Genomic DNA, 23,261 nt, shown 5'->3' on the forward strand with positions numbered 1-23,261 from the left:
TCTACCTTATTTGATTAAGAAATGCGTGAGAACCTTGAAGATAAATCTTAAAAAAAATCTTTACAGACTGTATGTATCAGTGTCCTCCTGATTCTCTCGTCAATACCAATGTTTGTTTATTTTTTGGTTAAATTCTTTCATAAGCTGTGAGTTAATATGTGTGTGTACACAACCACATGTATATATAATATGGATGAACAATCGGATATTTGGATTCCAAGTCCAGTACTCTTTTGACTCCTTTTTTATTCAGGATATGAAGAGGAAAGAAAATATATAGAGTCTGGTTTTGAAACACATGACACTCCTTACTAGTAAGTAACTGTGGAGGTGGAAGTCTGCAATAGGAAGTAAAGTGTATTAACCTAGTGAATCTATACATACTTGATTTTGAGCTCTCTTAAAAAATACGCATGCCTAAATTCAGTAGGTATAACTATATTAATTTGTGACTTTGCGAGGTTATTTGTCCTCAATTTCACACTCATAAATTGTTACTATGATCAAATCATTCTGGGATAAGTGAAATCAATGCCTATAATGTTAAAACTGGTAATCAATGAAAATATGACGGGCTCTCGGGATGTAGCACAATATAGACTGAAATCAAGAAGCAAAACCTGCTAAAAAACACTTACTGTTCAGAGCTCAAGTGGGTAGCCTGGCAGAGGTTCAGAGTGTGGTAACATCACTCCAAACCTTGTATTGTTGGACTGATAGGAATATGGTGAGAAGCAAAATAAAAGTAACTTTTATTTTGAAACCGCAATGCAGTTTGAAGCTATTTCTTGTAGAAAACTGGCAAATGAACTTGCCTTTAATAAATAGGCAACAGGAAGAAAAGGCAGATTGATCTACTGTGTGCATATTCCATTTGTGTAGAAGCACAAGTGAATTTGCAGCATATGGATAATTTAAAAGTTCTAGAAGGAAATTTTGAGACTGATTCTTGCTGGCAGTTATAAAAAGCAATTAAATAATAGTAATTAAGGATAAGGATGGCATTTACTAAGAGAACTCTAAAACTCAATAAGCTATAATCAAAATCTAACTAGTCAGCAAAACCTCAAGTTGAATGCCGACTGCAGATTTCTAACAGCTTTCCAGAGTTAGATTTGGAATTCAAACAACGGACAAGGACTAATTAAGTTGTCTAATATCAGAGGTTCTCAAACTTGAAGGTGCATCATAATGCCTTGGAAGGCTTGTTAAAATACAGGTTGTTGGGCTTCATCCTCCAGAGTTTCAAATTCAGTACGTCTGAGATGAGGTCAGAGAATTTCTGTATCAACAAATTTCCGGAAAACACTGATGGTGCTGTCTGAGGGCCACATTTGAAAACCACTGGCTCAGATCGTACTGTGCTGGGAAGACCAGAGTGAGGAGCCCTGATTTTCCATCTCTTATTCTAAATGTTTGAAATTCTCACAGGGAGATCAGAAAGGCTGCAGTCATTTAAAAATCAAGAAAGAAGTTGTAAAAACCCTTTGGTTGAGGCACACTGTAAAATAATTCTTTAAAATAGTGTTTAGATCTTGAGCTTAGCATTCCGAATAGCTGGTGTAACCTCAATGTATAACAACTGTGTTATTAGAATTCACTTTGGAAGACAAGAATTGAGCCAATCATTATCTTTGTCTAAATGGAGTTTCGAAAAGAGAAAATAGTTTGCAGTTTGCTTTTTTCAGAACTGCTGTCTAATTACTCAGGGTTTGAGTTATCAATACATACTTTTCTTCATAAATAATTTGACATTAATTTTCAGTGCTTTTTGAACACTGAAAAACACTTAGTATAAAGAAGTATTACTTTTGGGCTTCCCTGGTGGCGCAGTGGTTGAGAGTCTGCCTGCCGATGCAGAGGACATGGGTTCGTGCCCCGGTCTGGGAGGATCCCACATGCCGCGGAGCGGCTGGGCCCGTGAGCCATGGCCGCTGAGCCTGCGCGTCCGGAGTCTGTGCTCTGCAACGGGAGAGGCCACAACAGTGACAGGCCCGCGTACCGCAAAAAAAAAAAAAAAAAAGTATTACTTTTGTTTACTTATAAGGTGTTAGTAGTAGGTAAGTGGTGTGATTTTGCTTTAAACGTTACACAGTCGTCTGGTGTGACACTACTATTTGCATAACAAACCATATATTTCTACTTTGTTTGCCAAGTGTAGAAAATTATATGTTTGTTAAGATGCTGTAAAAATTGAGGAAAAGAAAAATCTCTCCCACAACCAGAATCCTTCTTTGAAAGATCTGTCTGTAAATGTTTCATATGTTTATGAGGAAACCTGAAGAAGTTAGTGACCCATATGAAGTATGCAAATTTTTGTAATCCTTTAATTAAATGTATGGTAAGTTTCTGTTGTTAACTAGGATTCTGCACTGAGAAGTCTCTACACGGAGATGTGTCATCACTGAATAAGACTAAAATCTATAATAAAACCCAGTAAGATAATGTCAGCCAGGAAGTCAAAATAAAATAAAAATTTAAAAAGCATTAAAACTTTATATGCTCTTACTCAGAGGAGTTTCTCATTTTTCAAGATTTGCTAGTAGAATGATAAAACATTCTAAAATCTTATAGTGTTGCAGAGAATAAAATAAGAGAGGAGTAATGATCATATTGAAAGCGAATCGTGCATGTGGTATTAGAGTAGTGTGCACACCGAGGTTGGGAGTAGGAGAGGTGGTGTCCATAGTAAGTGAAGAATGCTCTCCAATGATATAAAATATTAATATATGCTGTTAATATACCAGGAATTGAGGCATGAAAACAAGGAAGCAAAATTATTCTCAGTAACCCTGACCAAATGTCCAAACCACATGTATAATTTCAGCTCTGCAAAGAAGGAGAAGATGAGGGAAGGCAAGGAAGTATGACAAGGGAAATCTAGGAAGAGTAATTTTCTTTAGCTGCATATGATAAAACAAACAAACAAAAAACCCTTGCATCAAATGCAAATAAAGGAAGACAATAAGCAAATTTATTATCTCACATAACGTGGAGCTCGTAGGTAGGGCCAACTCAGGGGTTGGTATGCCAGGACTCCAGATGAATGGCTCAGAGATTCTCTTAGCTTGTTTCCTGTTATACCCTCAGAACAGACTGATAGTGAAGTGTAGTGTATGAGGAAATGTTCTTCCGTTTATTTATACCTCTTAGGTGCCTACGTTTGGCTCTGGACTCTGACACTCAGTAGGTATTTGACACTGGGTAAATTACTTAACTTCTCTGCAACTCAGATTCCTCTGGTTAAAATCGAAGACAGTGTTCTCTTCAGCTTTATAATAGAAAGATATGCATGTAAAGTGCTGAAAACAGTGACTGTCACGTAAATCTCCCCCAAACCTTGGCAATGATAATGACGATAATGGCTATGGTGATGATGATGATTCCTTTGTCCCTTAGAGGATTTAGATAGATTTCTGTCCTGTGGGAGACATTGATGTGAACAGAGAAATGGCATACGTCTATGTGTTAACAGCGGAAAGTTGCATATTTCTTTCTAGAGAAGTCAGAACCCCACCACAGTGACCCCTAAATACACATTTATATCCAAGCACTCTGTCAGTGGAGATATTAGGTGCTTGGTGTCTGGGCTTTAAGTGCAATAGCTTCTGCTCCTCCATCTGTAGTCCAAAGAAGCCACCAAAGGTCTCAGCAGTAACCTGGCAGGAATAGCATAAGCATTTTTTATTTCCTATAGAGCCTATGTTCCTTCTGGCCCTGGTTTCTTTGTGCTTCACGCAACTGACTTTTCTGTGGCATGCTTGGCCTTTTAAAAGCCCATTCTTATCATTTCCTTAGTGTCACACTTTCTTTTCTGAGCCATCTATACCCCTGGTCTCTGTTGTAGACTCTTCCCCCATACCTAGCAATGACTTTTCCCCCAAACACATTTTAAAAATTACATTTGCATTAAGTTTGTTTTTTTCTTAGACAAGTGGATAATATCTAAACTATACATGATGGGTGAGAGAACTTTTTCACAGTGAAAGATAGTAATAATAATAAAATCACAATAATACTAAACTAATAATAATGTTAATACTTTTAAAAATCCTGGACATATAAAATACATTGTAGAATTAGAAACAAATGCATTTGAGAGTTAGCTATCTGGTGCAAGGCAGAAAATACCATGATAGAACATATACTCTTACTTTAATCAAATAAGAAAATGATCGAAATTTAGATTTCCAGAAATCTTTTGAATGATTCAAAAATATACGTCATAACTGTGGGAACTGGATTGAGGGACAATATTCAGGCCAAAGAAATTGTTTCAGTTATTTTTACTGGAAGAATACTTCAAACTACTGAAAATGTGATTAAGAACCTGAGATTTATTCACTTGGATAAATGACTTGCCCAGTTTACTGACACTGTAAGATCTAAGTTCTCACAAAATGTAAGTTTCATAAAGGCTGGGGGTTTTGATATTTTTTCACAGTTATATTTCTAACATAGAAGTAGGTGTGGCACGTGATAGGTAGTAATAAATATTTGTTGACCGACTTAATTTAAAAACACAATCACTGTCTTTTAGGGTTAGAATATATCTTGATTATCTCTAAATTTCCGTGATATATTATCTCATGTACTTTTATTCTCAATATATCTAAAAATTTAAAGTATTTTGATGTAGATTCAGATATACAAACAAATTGCAAGAATAATACAGAGTTCTTGCATATCCTTTAATCCCCAAATATTGTCATGCTCTCTTTCTTTCCTTATTCATATAATACACATAAATACTGAAATATTTAGGGGTAAAGGACAATCATAATCTAGTGTAATTATCAAAAAGGAAATTAGTGTTGTTACAGTATTAGTTCATCTGAAGACCTTACTCATTTCACCAACTGTCCCTATAATGTCCTATGTAGAAAAATAAACCCCTGGATTATGTGTTGCATAAAGTTATAAAGTCTCTTCCTCTCCTTTGATCTGAAAGAGTTTCAGTCTTTCTTTGTCTTTTACGACCTTGATTTTTTTTTGATGCTCAGCTATTTTATAGAATGTACCTCAGTTTGGGTTTGTCATTGTTTTATGACTAGATTCAGGCTATGCATTTTACAGCAGGAATACCATAGTCGTGATATTATCACATTTGGGTTCACATGATGTTGATTCCCCCCCACCCCTGACTACTTTTGTTCACTTTGGTCATTTAGTTAATGTATTTGTTTTGTTTTTTATTGCTGTTGTAACAAATTACCACAAGAGGCTTAAAACAACACAAATTTATTATATTGCAGCTCTGTATGTCAAGAGTCAGACATGGGGCTCACTGGGCTAAAATCAAGGTATTGGTAGGGCTGTTTTCCTTCTAGAGGCTCTAGTGGGAGAATTCTTTCCTTGCCTTTTCCGGTTTCTAGAGGCTGCACACATTCCTTGGCTACTGGTCCCATTCTTCATCTTCAAAGCCAGCAACATTGCACCTCTCTGACATTTTCTCTGTAGTTACATCTCCCTCTGACCGGAGTTGGGAAAGATTCTCCACTTTTAAGGATTCATATGATTACACTGGGTATAACTGGATAATCCAATATACAGTTGAGCCTTGAAAACATGGGTTTGAACTCTGCAGGTCTACTTATATATGGATTTTTTTCAACAAATATTTACTACAGTACTATGTAATCCACAATTGGTTGAAGCCGCAGATGAAGAACCACAGATATGGAGGGCTGACTATAAAGTTATACTTGAATTCTTTTTGAATTTTAAACTGTGCAGAGGGTCAGCATTCCTAACCACAGGTTGTTCAAGGGGCAACTCTAGTCTCCCTTCTCTAGGTCCTTAACTTTAATCACATCTGCAAAATCCCTTTTGTCATGTAAGGAACAGACACAGGTTCTGGGATTCGGAAATGGACATCCAGGGCGGGGGGCATTATTATGCCTACCATCCTCAAGGTGGTGTTTGCCATGTCTTCAGGGTACAGTTACTATTTTCTCCTTTGTATTTGATCATTGTATTGTGGGAGATAGTTTGAGATCATGTAAATATCTTGTTACTCACCAAACTTTCACACACTAGTTTTAGCAGCCATTAATGATGTGTATCTTGGGTCTGAAACATTATTTTTTCCCCACATTGTCCAACCTTTTAGGGAATTAAGGGCCGCCCTTCAGACCATATATCTTAGATAAAGTTGCCCCCAAAATAGATTCCAAGATAAAGATGTGGGTAGAAATAATTCATTCGTGTTGTGATCCCTGGAAATGCAGAGAGACTGTGGGGGAGACAAGCAAAGGAAGAAATCCAATGAGGAATGTATTAATGAGCAGTGTACTCTAGTACACTCTATTTTTTTAACATCTTTATGGGAGTATAACTGCTTTACAATGGTGTGTTAGTTTCTGCTTTATAACAAAGTGAATCAGTTATACATATACATATGTCCCCATATCTATTCCCTCTTGTATCTCCCTCCCTCCCACCCTCCCTATCCCACCCCTCTAGGTGGTCACAAAGCACCTAGCTGATCTCCCTGTGCTATGCGGCTGCTTCCCACTAGCTATCTATTTTACGTTTGGTAGTGTGTATATGTCCATGCCACTCTCTCACTTTGTCCCAGCTTACCCTTACCCCTCCCCGTATCCTCAAGTCCATTCTCTAGTAGGTCTGTGTCTTTATTCCCATCTTGCCCCTAGGTTCTTCATGACCTTTTTTTTTTTTTTTAGAGTTCATATATATGTGTTAGCATATGGTATTTGTTTTTCTCTTTCTGACTTACTTTGGTTTTCTTCAGAGATATGCCTAGGAATGAAATTGCTGGGTCGTATGGTAGTTCTATTCTTGGTTTTTTAAGGAACCTCCATATTGTTCTCCATAGTGACTGTATCTATTTACATTCCCACCAACAGTGCAAGAGGGTTCTCTTTTCTCCACACCCTCTCCAGCATTTATTGTTTGTAGATATTTTGGTGATGGCCATTCAGACCTGTGTGAGGTGTTACCTCATTGTAGTTTTGATTTGCATTTCTGTAATGATTCATGATGAGCATTCTTTCATTTGTTTTCAACAGTGTATACTATCTGTTACATGGGCAATTTATTTAAAAGTCACTCATTTTATGTTCACATTTTTTAAAACATTGGGAAAAATAATATTTCTTTCATTCGGTCATAGTAAAAATGAATCAAGTGAGCTATGGTATATGCCAGCAGTGTCTTATAAATCATAAAGGAGTTCAATATAGTTTAATTGGGTATGGAGGTGGGCACACATTGAATACTAGATCTGCACCTGTAGACCCCACCTTGCTAGTTGCAGTTGTTAATTTGAAGCTCAAAGCAGCAAACTTAAGTAGCATCTTTTGCAGAATATTGCTTTAATACAACTCATTTCTGTCTGAATGTTCTACATGGTAGAAGTTATTAGTGCTTAGTATAGTGTCTGGTACATAATAAACACTTAAGAAATACTTGCTGATTTAAATGGATTTGACTTTTGACTTTTGTTCTTTCCTTAGACTAATTTAATAACATTCCAGGAACAACCAGAGCTCAGTTTGACCAAGTCATTTATGCTCTTTGTCCATTGGTTCCGTTTGAGGCTTTTGCAACCTGATTTGCTTTTGGCTTTTATGAAGAAATGTCATTAATATTGAAAGCATACTTTTCAGTTATTTAAAAGCACTAATGAATGTAAGTCTCAGGGAAGAAGTATTTTAGTTCTCTTATAAATAACTTTAATATAATGTCCATTTGACTGGAGAGACAAGTTATAGGATTCATTAAAATATACACAACCCTAATGACAAAATATAAAAATATCAAGAACTACATTAGATTTAGAATGATGGGGAAAAAATGACTTTGAGGTACTTTGAGGTAGCATTTTTAACATTTCAACAGATATTTTTTTTTCTGTACATTTTCACTGACACTGTGGCCTCAATACTGTCTGTTTCTAGGCAACCTTGGCAGGATCTTAAATTTTTCCATATTTTCTGTGTACATTTCCAAAAGTGCTCCCTCTTCTATCTATATGATTCCTAATGCTTGTCACTTCTTGGTCTCCAAGACAAGACAAGATAGACAGGGACTTGATCATGTGTAGCTCTTTTCTTGTTGACCTCTCTACTTCTTGCTAATTAAAGACATTGCTTCTAAAATGAATTTCTCACTCTATCCTTATAACTCCTCTAATCAAAATCCTTATCTGTGCAGAACATTCTTTGCAGTGTAATCAGATTAGACTTAAGTAGGTTCAACTGTTGCTTTTCCACATTCCCAACCTGATAATGTCAGTTTAATCAACAGGCTGTGGGATATGTTATTCAATAATCCTAGCTCATAAAAAAATGTCTTTTGAACTTCTGTTGGGATAAGCACAACTTTATGTGAATCCTTGTATTATTTTTTGCATTTATAAGTTAAAGTTGCATGTATTTTTTCTTACACGAATTAATTACATTCGTAAATCATACAATGTTTTTTTTTTTATGTATTCCCATTCTACACTCTGGCCTGAATCATGACACAGGGAAGAGAGAATTATATAGAAAGAAAAATATTTTATTGTAATTCAGCTTTCCTATAATTAATTATTCAAAGCTCTTTGATTATGCAGATTTATATACTTTTCAGCATATACTCGACTTTCTATCTCACTGACAGTGCTCTAAGAACATTTTGAAACTTAATAATTAAAACTTTTTTTTCTAAATAATCCTTTGTATGAACTGATGCATGAGTTTCTAATCTTGGGTACCTGTATCCCTGGGTGAACAAAAAGCAAAAATGGTGGTCCCCGTGTTATGCTTAGTTGTTTGAAAAGCCAAATGTAAATCTCAACATTTTCATAAACTGAGGCTTCAGTACTCATGTGAAACCTGACATTTCTTTGTTTTATTTCCTGGAAGTCTTTGTATGTTGCATGTTAACTGGTTACCTCAGCTTACTTGAAACTGTGACTGCTCTTTTTTACCGTAATGAAATTGAGAAAGAATTATTATCAAGCAGTTTATTGGGAGGAAAAACTTTCAGAACATGAAGTCTGAGGATTGAACTAGGAAAAATTGAAGGCATTAATATTGGGAAAATCTGAGATAACATATTTCAGAATGTACTCTTGATATGGTCTAAGGACTGGTTTATGACACCCAGAGATAACTGAATAACTGATCCTCGATTTAGTTACATGGCATGTGAAATTCAGGGATGTTCTTGGACATGGCTGTAATTATTCTCAGAAGTTGAGGGTAATAGAGATGTCTATTCCTGAGTGTCCTGTACTACCAATGGTCTCTGTGAACTTGCTGTATATTATACAGCTAAGTTCAATGAGGAACTCCTGATCCAGATGAATTTATATCCCTTACATATCCAGACACAACTATATTCAGATTTAATTCAGGTTATGCATATAAAACTGTGCACAGAACAGGAAATGTGGCTTCCATGATGTCTGAAGGGACCCTCTGTCATTCATATAGTCTCATCCTCAGTGTGCATCTGCCCGGTAAGGATTTGGGGCTCAGGTGCTCCCTGAGTACCTAGGTGCCGGAGCACCTAGACCCTGTCAGCCACACGGCTCTCAACCCTCACTATAAATAATTCCTTTAAAGGTTGGAGCTATGTTTTGTTCATCTCCATATCCTTAGTCATGGAGTAATCCATGGTGCATTCCTTTAACCAGCCTCTTCCAAGTTAAAGAAGCCATTTTTCTGCAAAGCCTCTCGATAAAAAGATAACCATGTTTCCAAGCCTGTAAGCTGAGTGATCAGATGCTGATATTTGAAACTCAACCAAAATGCAGCCACACCTGAAGTCCGTGAGCCTTTTGGTGTGTCTGCATCAAGAAGTGCCTGGCTTCGGAAAAACAGATGGTTTCACTATGTGAAGGGGCTGCACCTGTGCTTCTGACTGACCAGCTGTAAGTGGGAGGTTCCCACAATCCCCTCCTGGGTTCAATCTCATTTGCAAATATTTTCTCCCATTCCGTAGGCTGTCTTTTCATTTTGTTTATGGTTTCCTTTGCTGAAAACACACATTTTAAAAAGTGTACATGGAACATGTGCTTGGACATATTCTGAGCCATACAAGAAGTCTCAATAAATTTCAAAGGACTAAGATCATACAAGTTACACTTTATAATCACAATGCAATTAAATTAGAAATCAGTAATAATAAGACATCGAGAAAATCACCAAATATCTAGACAAGTAATACACTTCAAAACAATCTATGGGTAAAAAAAGAAATTACACAAAAATGAGAAAAAGTACTGAAAAATGACTTCATAAAGGAGGATATTCAAATAATCAAATAGCTAGTAAAATATGAAAATGTGCCCAACCTTATTATTCATCTGAGAAACACATATTAAAACTACAATAGGATATAACTAAAGACCTGTCAAATGGCAAAAATGCAAAAGAATGGCAATATCAGTGTTGGCAAGTATATGGAATAGATAGAGCTCTCATCCACTGTTGGTGGGAATGTGGATTACTACAACTTCTTTGGCAGCGTCTACTAAAGTTTAACATATGTATACTCAAGAAGTTCACTTCTTTAGTAGATACCTGGTGGAAGTGTGTACATGAATCCACCAAAAAGACATGGACCAAAGTTTTCATGGCACTTTGTTTTTAATAACTGAGAACTGGAGAAAATTTAATTGTCCATCAACAGAACATAAATAAATGGTGGAATGTTCATGTAATGGAAGGCTACATAGCAATGAGAAAGAATAAATGTATACAAAACATGGATGAATCTCACTAGCAATGTTACGCCAAAGAGGACAGAAACGCAGTTATATACTGCTTCATTTAACTTAGAATTCAAAGCAGGCCAAACTAACCCATGGTTTTAGAAGTTAAGATAATGGTTCCTTTGGTGGGGACAGTGTCTGGGTTGGTGTAGGAGAGGTCTTCTGGATATACTGGTAATGCTGATTTATCTATCCGGGTGCTGGTTATATTGGTATGTTTGGTTTTTGACAATCTGAGCTTTATACTTATTATTTGTACACTTTTCTGAATGTATGTTGTACTTTGTTATAAAGTTTCATGAAAACAGCATTAGTATGACGAAGTCATAGTTGCCTTGAATGTCCTCAATAGCCTTCCTCTTCTGTTCAGTTGAAGCCAAACTTCTAAGGAAGACAGAAAAGTCCCTTCATGATCTGGTCCCTATCCACCGCTCCAGCCTCATCTTGAGGAAGGCCCTATCGCTCATAGCCTATGCGCAATGATTTTCAGATCCCTCAGTGATCATGCTTTGGCAAACCTCTTAGCTTGGGCATAAATTGTTCTTTCTTCCAAGATTGCTTCTACTCCTGTTTTGCCTGCTTATTTCTTGGTCACATGCCTGTGGGAAGTCTACAGTGGTGCTTTCTATCATCTTAAGTGTCTCCAATATTGGGATCATGACTCCTTTTGCTTTTCTCAGCAACTTAATGTTAGTATATTTTATAGCCTTTTCTAGAATTGTCTTCATCACTATTCTAGATGTGAATTGCTTGGGAACAAATTTCACCTCTCATTAAACATTATGCCCAAGAAACAGTTGGTATTCAATTCATGTTTATTGAACATATGACTGACTCCTTGTATCAAACATCAGACAGTCTATGGACTGTGAAAGAGCTATGTGATCTGGAATCCATTTCCCTCAAGATATTCTGTGTTCCCGTCCACAGTTAATTCTGGGCTGTTTCATGTGAATGGTGGGGGTTGTATACGTCGGGATCAAGTCAGAACACAGAAGTACACCAATTATTTTGAAAGAATTTAAAATAAAGAATCATTATTTATAAATTATTAGAGAACTGAAAAGGCTAAAAGGGGACCCTGAGGCATCAGAGAGGTAGTAACTGCAGAAAGTAGCCACCATCCTCATGGCTGGGGAACAAAAGAAAGAGATTGTAATATTAAAATTTAAACTCTTGAAGGTGGGTTCCCACAGAACAGGCCCTTCCTCCTCCTCTAGCCTTCTTTTTTCCTTCCCCTTGGAGCCGCGCTGTCCCTGATAATACTCTTTATTGGTAAAGCCTGACATGGAGCAGCTAGAACTGCAGAAATGCGGTCTGCAGTCTCAGTAGGGGCAGAACAAAGCACAGTACAGAGGGGTAGGTTTGAGGTTGAGAGGCAACAGCTTAACCAGCACAGTGGGGATGGGGAAGGGGTATCTGAAGTAAATTTCAGAAGCATAACCCTTTTAATCTTTTCTAAAGGGACAAAGGGTCATTCCTTGAACTGCTCTCTTGAGTATTATTTTAGTCTTCAGAGAGACTCAATGGCAAATGAAAGTTTTCTCCTAAATTCACAGAGGATGTGGAGCTTCCTGGACCTCCCCAGGAACAGACCTGGATAAAGGAGTGTATTTTGATAGAAGGAGACATAGAAGGGATTTCACAAACATTGGCTAAACTGAGCAGAATGGAGGGTCTTGTGACTTAGGGATCAACATGGTAACCATGGTGACTGTAATGTTTATGAGGCAAACTGCATGACTCAGTTTATTTTCTGCTGTTGAAAATATATCTTCATTTACAGATACTATTTCATTTAATAATAGCTAGAAAATGTAAAGCAGTTCTTTGAAATGAGTAATTAGGTTTAATTAATCCTATCAACTCCAGAAGGACAAGAAAGTTGATCGTACACTGGTATTTTCAGCTGCTTTGGAAAATGGAATTCATACTCATCCCTTTGCAATTTTGATCAATTTAACCAAGATTCTAATAAAAATCTATTTCTAAGTCTTATAGAAAAATAAATCTTATCTAAAAAAGCAGTCTGCTTTTGCTATACTATGATAGAATACTAAAAAACTTCACATTATTAAAAAATTCCATAATAAAGACAGTTGTTTCAAGTGGAAAAGTGGTTTACAGTCCAAAAAGTTCCAGCTAGCAATAATGAAATTCCCTTATCTGTAGCAATTTCAGTAATGATGGTATATTTGTACGTGTCTGTGTCTGTGTGTGTGTTTAACATTATAAATATAACACACCCAGCATAGGCTCATATTAATTTTGGTTTTATAATAATGAATTTTATTTTTTAAAGATCTCATTAGCAGACATTTCTTATACAGCTGTATCAACCTTTATCAATTTCATCACCTATTATTATGCTAAAGACCACAAAGTCCCTCAGTTTGAATTATGAAAACTATGATATCTCGGGAACACCTGAGTGATGAATTTGGATGGCACCTTGTGTTGGGGAGCAATTCTCTATGGGTGTCTTGTGTTTCTGTATATCTTGCAAGTGCAACACTGACTGCCCTTTGTTTCAGACGGTCTTTTCAAGGATGTTTGTAGAGCAAAGGACCTTGGGATACAGAGATAGTGTGTCCCTCTGGAGCAAAGGACAGGCATGCTTGCTTCTCATTACAAAAGATTCAGGCTTCCTAAACTCAGGATTCCTCTACTGTGAGGCAACCCACTGTGTGGGCAAGTATCACCTAGCTTTCTCTGCATTGCGCTGCGGGAACCGGGGCTTGGGGAAATTGGCACCAAAATGCTGATACTCTGACTACTGCTTGTATTCATTTTCTATCGTTGCTGTTAAAAAATTACCACAAAGTTAGTGACTTAAAGTAGCACATATTTATTATCTTATGGTTCTAGAGGTCAGAAGACCAACAGAGATCTGACTGAGCTAACATCAAGGTGTCAGTTAGGGCTGTGTTCTTTCTGAACACTCTAGGGAAGAATTCATTTCCTTCCCTTTCCCAGCTTCTAAAGGCTGAGCTCTTTCCCAGCCTCGTGGTCCCCTTCCTCCATCTTCAAAGCCAGCAAGGTAGCATCTCTCTGGCCCTGATTCCAGCCTCTCATCCCCTTCTCTGGCCCCAGCCAGGAAAGTTTCTTCAATTTAAGGGTCCCTGTGATTAGAATAGGCCCACCTAGATAATCCAGAATAGGCACCCCATCTCAAGGTCTCTGACCTAGAAGTTGCCTGACTACCAACATCCATGGAACTGTGGCAGGCTAACTTGTTAGCTTGCAAGCAGAGCAAAATCTCAGACCCTTTTTAGTACCCAAAACCATGACCCTTAGTTTGGAAATTGAATTCAATCATTTTAGCAAACATATCTATCTAACTGCGAGTTAAATAAAGCTAAATATGAGTCTCATTTCAAGTAGCCGTGGCTGCTTTAAGATTTTCATGTTCAGAAAGCAGACGTCCCAACGTCCCAGGCCATGTGAATTAAATAAAATTATTAAATGAACTTAAAACTATTCTCTAAGGCAGTGGTTCTGAAGATTTAGCATGTGCAGTAATGTCCTGAAAGCTTGTCTGATAATCACATTCCTATCACAGCTCCATCCACCTGAGAATTTGTTCTAGATTTGATTGTAGAAGTCTAAATTTTTAATCAGTGCACCAAGTGATCCCTGCTTTGAGATCCAGTTTTTTACTACCAGTTACTTTTGTTGCTTTAGTAATTACATTTCTCTCTACTTGTATTGAAAATGTATGTACTTAAAATGGAATTCTAGAGTCGTCAGAGCATTCACTAAAGAAAATGTTTCATTCAACAGTGTTGTAGTCATAGTTTGGCCTCTCTTCATTGACACCAAATATAGACCAGTTGAGGCCACCACATTCTAAGAGCTTCCCATGTCAAGTTATTCTAACAGGCATTGTGTTTGTGAATAGAATAACTTCAGTTTATTCTAATTTCAAAGGTTTACATTACATTTCATAATCACAGTTTTGGAAAAGATCATGAGGGTTTATTTTGGGAAGATTTAAACATTCATAGACATCATTGGTGGATACAAACGAATACACTACTTCTGAATATGTTTTAAAACACACACACACACACACACACACACACTCATATCTGTGCTAACAGTTTGCTTGAACTTGGGACTTATCAAAGGAGTAAGAAATCATAGTCAAAAGAGTTAGGATACCAAAATTACAAAACCTCCTGAAAAGATAGAAATGATTAAGCTTTCAGTCACTTCACCTAGCTTTATTTTTTGTAAGATTACACCTGGACATTTATCACTTTGTCCTCATTGCTATTTTGTATCTGTTAAAGGGGACTTGAAATTCATTAGGGGAAAAAAGGTATTTTATGTTATCTTCATAGCCTGTATAATGTGGAAAAAATGGTGGCTATACTGTCAAAGTGTATGTAACTATCAAAATTACTTTGTAGGGATGTTTCAGGGAGAGCAATTTCTATTAAAACATATTTTGTTCCCCAGGCTTTCTGTTCCTCCAAGTAAATGAATCCCCTAGTTTACTAATTTAAGTATATTAGAAATTCTAATTTTTAAAATCACACATTTCATAGGAAACTGGAACCCACTTATTCTCAAACTAGAAGTTTTTTTTCTTTTTAATGAGGTGTTCTTTTTCTGTCACTTCACTAAGTAACCAACTCACATTTTCAAAGCCATCTCTTTCAGTCTAAGATTGAAATAGAAATCCATTTTATTTATTATACAGTGCCATTGTCCTTGCCATGTACTCTTTTTTTTTTTTTTTTTTTTGTGGTATGTGGGCCTCTCACTGTTGTGGCCTCTCCTGTTGCGGAGCACAGGCTCTGGACGCGCAGGCTCAGCGGCCATGGCTCACAGGCCCAGCCGCTCCGCGGCATGTGGGACCTTCCCAGACCAGGGCACGAACCCATGTCCCCTGCATCGGCAGGCAGACTCTCAACCACTGCGCCACCAGGAAAGCCCGCCATGTACTCTTATGTGTGTCGCAAGTTGGCATATTTACTTGACATCTGACAACAAATCATAAGCAGTAAAAATATTTTCATTAATTTAATAAACATTGATGAGGTCCAGGGCCACCATAAATGCTTGTGAGGTTGCGCACTGTATAACTTCAGGGGTGCCATTCACATCATATTTATGCACGTGGTGCCCCGGGAGTTGTGCAGTGCACAACCTGCACAACTATATAAGGTGGCCCTGCCTAATATGAAGTCAGACACTGTGATATGTGCCAGGAATGAATATAACGATGATGACATCAAAGTAGTTTTCCTTTCAGAACTTATAGTTTGGTGAGGGAGACTGATAATTAAAAGAACTGGTGATAAGTCCTATGACAAGGAAAGTACAGGACCTTCCTGTCAATATAGCCGTCCAATTAAAATAGAAGAACAAATAAAGGTGAGCACTTAAGGCTAGAACTTGTTCTGGGAACATTTCAAAGTATGGGATCCTAAGCCAGATTTTCTTTTTCTATTGCAGCTCAGTATTAACATAAAATTTAATCACAAATATTCTACTTGTGTAAATGAGCTAGGTGCTTTTTATAGCACCCCCCTCATGGTAAGGCCATAGCTATTAAATAAAACACTATTTCCCTATGTTTTCTCCCAGGCGCTAACCTGGCTCTGCCTCCTGATCCTGCTAACTGCTAATCCCATCTTGTGTGTCTTTATTGTGTTCATACTCAGCTTTTGATTTTGTTCTTACCTGGTGGTCCATCTCTTGGAACTTGATGCTTCGGAGATTCTAGAGGTTTCTCAAGCCAAACTCAATGAATTTGGTACTTTTTTTTTCTACACCCTGCAGCTATGGCCCAGCTCTACCCATTTCCAAACCCTGATTTTTGAACCTCAGCCCTGGAGTCCACTGCTTACTTCCAATATGATTTTGATTTTTTTTTCTTAAAGCCAAGTCTAGGTGCAAAATTTTGTTCTGATAAACGGAAGCTTCATGAGGGCAGGAATTTTGATGTATTTTGTTCAGACACACCTCCAGTGCCTAGAACTATGCTTATTATTTAGTGCTCATTAAGTATTTGCTAAGTGATTAAATGTATGTGGGACAATACACAAAGATTCCAAAGGCCTTTTGCTGGGACCTGCCTCCCAGATGTTGCTGCTTTTTGTTTATCTGGGGGTGCACTCGCTTAGTTTCTGGTTGTGTTCCCTGCGTTCCCAACACAGAACTCCACCCTCCAGCATCCTTGAAAGGTGGAGTCCAGAGCGCTGCCCCAGCTTAGCAGTGCCTCCCTGTGGTAAGGCATCCAACTGCAGCTGAGGGACTCCGCGGTCTCAGAATCTAGACCAAATTCCCTTCCATCTCACCATGGCAGGAAAACTGCTCATAGGAATATCAACCAGTGACTTAGGGTCTCGATCCACCTTTCCTTCCAGATGTACTTATATAAGAGCAGATTATGCTCTAGGTCCCCAGTGGAGGCAGTATAGACTGTCTTCAGGGTGTCCTGATGGGCAGACAAAACAGATCACAGCACAACTCTGGTAAGGATTCTGGAAAAATAAAAATAGTACTTTGGGAAAGTTTTCCTCTCTCCTTGCCATTTTCACTCCAACTTTAAAATGGAGCTCGTGACAGAGGCCCATGAATCCATTAAGCCGATGCACTTCCTGTTCTGAACTTGAAGCCTGAGCCACTCTCAAGTACGATGATGACACAGTACAGTAGGAGTTCACTGGGACCTCCTCCTCAGGGCTTTGTACATACGATAGTTCTAATGTCACGCATCCCCCCAGAAGAAAGGTTGGTCTGGACTATAGAAAACACATCTGAAGACCTCTTTTTACATCCAAGATGAAATCTGAAGTTCATCCCTAACCAACCTAGATCTTTACCTTCAAAACTGATAGCAACAGCTGAGCCTCTTTGACCTAGGCAATACCAGACCCTCAGACCTCTGTCCTGTGCCTATTTCCTTCACTTGCTGGTCCCAGGAAATAGCACTTAGCCTGTTTGGAATGAGAATTTCTATGCATCACAGCCATCTTAACAGCTTGCTAATATCACCACAAATGACTGTGGAATCTGGTGACTCAGGCCAAGACAGCTTGAACAAATTTGGTGGACTTGGAAACTCTCCACACAAGAGACAGTGTGTCACCTTCTTTGGTGTCTTGTATTTGTCATAGATCACATGCCAGGAACAAATGCTCTCCAGAGAAACATATTTTCAAAAGCCTGTTTTTCTGGATGAGAACCTATATTGGGATATCCTTCACTAACAAACTACGCCTACAACTGATTTAATGAATCAGTGTTCCAGGGCCACTTTAAGAGAATCCTGTGAGTGGCGTGATTCATAAAGGCTTACTGTACCTGCATTTCCTGGCCAGGAAAGCACTGCTAACATAGACTCCCAGATTATGCTAGGAGATGCATTGCCATTACATATGGCCATTTAAGCTGACTGTTGTGGCCTGGATGTTGTGTCCTCCAAAATTCATATGCTGAAGCCCTAACTCCCAGTGTGGCTATATTTGGAGATGGGGCCTCTAATGAAGTTATTAAAATTAAGTGAGGTCATAATGGTGAGACCCTGATCGTGATAGGATTAGTGTCTTTATAACAAAGAGATACCAGAGAGCTAGCATGCCTGCACTTATTCTCCCTCCCTCCCTTCTTCCCCCCTTCTCTAATATATATATATATATATATATGTATGTATGTATGTATGTATGTATATATCTCCATTCTTTTGCTTGCACATATCAAGGAAGAGCTGAAAATGCAGCCATCTGCAAGTCAGGAAGAGAGCTCTTAGCAGAAACCGATCATGCTAGCGTCTTGATCTGGGACTTTTAGCCTCCAGAACTGTGAGAAAATTCTGTTGTTTTAGCCACCCATTCTAAGGTATTTTATTATGGCAGCCCAAGCAGTCTAATATTGATACACTGACCAAGACTGTAAACCATAGAACCTGGGATACTTGTTGCCATCATCCTTGGGAACATGTACCTTTATTTATTTTCTTCTGTTCGTAACTTAGTAAAGTATTGATGACAGTCAAATACAAGCCCTAGAAATGTAATTTTTCACCAAAAAATGTATATTTAAATTAAGTTCTGATCTTTGCAATAATTTTCTTCTATGTAAAATTCAGACTAAGAACCTCATAATCAAGAAAATCATTACCAAATTAGAGTTCTAAGTCACCTAAAAACTGAGATTTTTGAGAGGTGATAAAATTTTAAATGAGGGACAAGTATATGAAAAGTGGGATTTCTAAAAATGCTGATTAAGGAATTGGGGATATAAGGAATTTCAAATTTAGGGTTATGCTAATTAATAATTTTTTATGTAGAAATTCAGGGCAATATTACAGACAAGTCTCTTTAGTAATCAGAGATGCAATTCATATTATTATTAAAAAACCATAAACTTTGTGAAAAAAGGCTTTAGATAAAATCTTTTTGATTGGAACTATCAAATGAGATGGGTTCTTAAGTGCTATTCCAATGATTATTTTTAAAAATCTTAAATTGTAGTGAGTTTTATATAGTAGGTGCCCAATTAATGTTTATTGAATGAATGAATATGTCAGTAAGGATTAAAGGTACTCTCAGAATGTAATTTTTGAAGTTTTTGGGAAATTCCTAAAGCACTCTTTCCTGTGACAGTTTGGGATGCTGACTGGAAAGTAGTTTCTCTGTTAAAATAAGGTAATTTTTGATATTAAAGGAAAGCAATATTGGAAGTCTAAGAAAGGGTGAGTTACTTTGAGTTTTTTCACAACAATTTTTTTAATTGCCCATTCAATTATCATCTTACTGGAAGTGGAGTACATATGTTGTCAAATAAAAGTTCAAATAATTGCGGTACATGATATTAGGCTATGTAAAGAAGAAGGATGGATGGATGGATGAGTTGCTCTTCTCACTTTAGGGAGAATTATGTTCGCCATTTCTGCAAATAGTACCTCCTTTTGCTGAAGCACTCTCAGGTGACCAAAAGTCTAGCACATTTTCTGTGACTTTAAGTGTTCTTGACTGAATTTCAATCCCAGTTCTGTTAGCAACTTTTCTTTGACTATAGGCATCAACTTTTCTGTGCCTTAGTTATCTAAGTAACATGAGATGGATATATTAGATGGTACCTTCCAACTCTTAAAAATATAGAAAAAAATTTCAAATGTGATAGTCCAAAAAATTCAATCAAGTAAACATTTTTGTTGTATTATTGCAAGTTTAGCTAAAAAACCAATATTTTAAATACTTCTTCCAGTTAATGTGTGGAAAAATAAAAGCAAGTTTTCATTTGTAGTAAGTGTAGGATATAAAGAGATACTAAACAGAGAAAGTCTCAAATAATAATGTGGCAGTTACTTTCTAACTCATCTTAGTAGGACTATAGAAACTTCAGCTGTTTGAGAACAGCAGATGATGTATGGAGGCTTACAGATTAATAAGCATTTTATTATGTGTATGTGTATCTATGTGTGTGTGTGTATATATATGTATATATATACACACACACACATATATATCCCACTGTTTTTATTCTTCATAGTGAAACTCTTTATTGAATTAATTCAATGATTGTCTATATCAGAATTTGATGATAAAGAATAATAATAATACTGGTATACAGTATACTTATGCCAGATTTTCACTATGTTTTTCAAAAATATCTACATATTTAGTTTAATTTTATATTTGGCTTTGAGCTGGAAGAGAAAATTATTTAACTTAATTTCCGTAATGGCATAGTAAATGTGTAAAACCACTGCAGGAACAGTAATAAAATTTGGTATTACATTTTACATCAATTTTGAATATCAGTTTAACTTCAAGATGTGGCTTTAGGTGAATTGAAAAGAGACTTACTGACATAAAAATCTGTTCCAATTCAAAATGTGGCTTTAAGTGAACTGAAAAGAGACTTAGTGACATAAAAATAGGTTTCAAAACTTAAATAGAGGACTTCCCTGGCAGTCCAGTAGTTAAGACTCCATGCTTCCACTGCAGGGGGTGCAGGTTCAACCCCTGGTCCCGGAACTAAGATCCCACATGCCGTGCAGCTCACCCAAAAAAAAAAAAAAAAAAAAGAAAAGAAAAGAAAAGAACTTGAAATTAACATGATTGCATGTTAAATAATGTAACTTGATAGAATAACAGCCCTCCCAGAGATACCCACATCCTAATCCCTGGAACCTGTGAATATGTTATGTTAAATGGCAAAGCAGAATTAAAGTTGCAGATGTAGTTAAGTTTGCTAATCAGATGACCTTAAGGTAAAGATATTATCCTAAATTATCCAGGTGGGCCCATTGTAATCAGAAGGTTCCTTAAAAGTGGAATAGGCCCGCAAAAGTGAAAGTCAGAGGAGCTGTGGCTATGGAAGAGGTCAGAGAGAAGGATTTGAACCCCATTGTTGGCTAAAACACCTACTTACTTTACTTTGTAATGTCTTCTCATATGTAAAATTGTTTTGTTTATTTTTTGGACTTTATGACAGTCTAATCACATTGTATGATTTTATGTCTCATTTCTCTTGTTTAGCATTATGTTTACAAGATCTTTAATAGTTATTGCATGGAGCAGATAGCTGTTCATTTGTATTGCTTTGTAGTATCCACTGACTGTATACAGTACGTCCCCTACAGACGAACGAGTTCCATTCCAAGAGCACGTTCGTAAATCCAGTTTGTTCGTTAAGTCCAACAAAGTTAGCCTAGGTACCCAGCTAACACAGTCAGCTATATAGTACTGTACTGTAGTAGGCTTATAATACTTTTCACACAAATAATATGTACATAAAAAACAAACACAAAAAATAAAGACAACATGTTTAATCTTACAGTACAGTACCTTGAAAAGTGCAGTAGTACAGTACAGCAGCTGGCATACAGGGGCTGGCACGCATGTTCACATCTTTGAAAGTTTGCAACTGGAAGGTTTGTATGTAGGGGACTTACTGTATACCACAATTTATTTATGCATTCTAATTTTGATGGACATTTGTGTTTTCTGTTTGAGCCTGTTACAATGCTTCTACGAACATTTGTGTGTGTGTGTCTAGATGTGGATGTTTTGCTGTAGATTAGTGTCTTTTATAAGTTTTGGTTATTTGTCATTATATCCTAAAAGTTGTCCCTGCTCCATTATTTCTCTCTCATTCTGGGACATCTACTAAATGTAAGTTAGGCCTTCTCATTGTAACTCTATGTCTCTTCTATATTTTCTATCCATTTTGTCATTTTTTGACTGAATTTTGGATAATTTTCATGATAATTGACTATAGTTAGTTTATCTGCAGACATTCTTCATTTTCTTGCACTTGGCTTTACTGCATTTTGCAGGTATTGTGTTTTTTTACAAATTGAAGGTTTGTGGCAACCCTGTATTGTCAGATAAAGGTCAGATGATAGTAATAAAGTTTTGTTTTGTTTTGTTTTTGGCTGCATTGTGTCTTCGTTGCTGTGCATGGGCTTTCTCCTGTTGCGGTGAGTGCAGGCGTCTCATTGCGGTAGCTTCTCTTGTTGTGGAGCACAGGCTTTAGGCACGCAGGCTTCAGTAGTTGCAGCACACTGGCTCAGTAGTTGTGGCACGTGGGCCCTAGCATATGCCGGTAGTTGTGGTGCGTGGGCTCAGTAGTTGTGGTGTGCAGGCTCTAGGGCATGCAGGCTTCAGTAGTTGTGGCTCGTGGGCTCTAGAGCGCAGGCTCAGTAGTTGTGGCACACGGACTTAGTTGCTCTGTGGCATGTGGGATCTTCCCAGACCAGTGATTGAACCTGTGTCCCCTGCATTGGCAGGTGGATTCTTAAGCACTGAGCCACCAGGGAAGTCCCAGTAATAAAGTCTTCTTAATTAAAGTATGTACGTTGTTTTAGACATATGCTTTGCACCCTTGATAGACTATAGTATAGTGTAACCATAACTTTATATGCAGTGGGAAACCAAAAAATTCATGTGATTCACTTTATTGTGATATTTGCTTTAGTGCAGTGGCCTGGAACTGAACCTGTAATATCTCTGAGGTATGCCTATCCATTGAATTTTAAATTTCATTTATTATATTTAAATTCTTTGGCATATCTACTTAGTTCCTTTCCACACTTACTCCATCACTTTTTAGAAACCTCTATTTCCCATGTGTATTTTCCAGCTTGGGTTTCATTTCTTTTACAAACATGAAGCTTATATAATATGTGCCAATTCCAGTAGCTGAAATTTTTGTGATTTTGTCTGTGTTCTCTATTGATTCAGGTAATTCTCACCCCTGACATATTTTCCCACATACGTATATAATCTGGACATTGTTTTTTTTAAAGCTCTTTGTCTTATCTCTAGAGATTACAATACAAGTTCAATAAGTAAATATTATCAAAATATAACATATTTCTTCTATATCCATAAAAATCAATTTGTACAGACATTTTTTACGTGAATATGTTTTATTCCTTCAATGTTGGGGGAGTGGTTGGATCACACTCCTCACCACAGAAAAAGACGTTGGCCTTCCAAATATTTCCTCACATATAACCTTTTTTTATCATGTAAACTTTTTTAATTAATAAACTTTATTTTTA

This window comes from Tursiops truncatus, chromosome X, assembly GCF_011762595.2.
Source record: "Tursiops truncatus isolate mTurTru1 chromosome X, mTurTru1.mat.Y, whole genome shotgun sequence".
NCBI lineage: Eukaryota > Metazoa > Chordata > Mammalia > Artiodactyla > Delphinidae > Tursiops > Tursiops truncatus.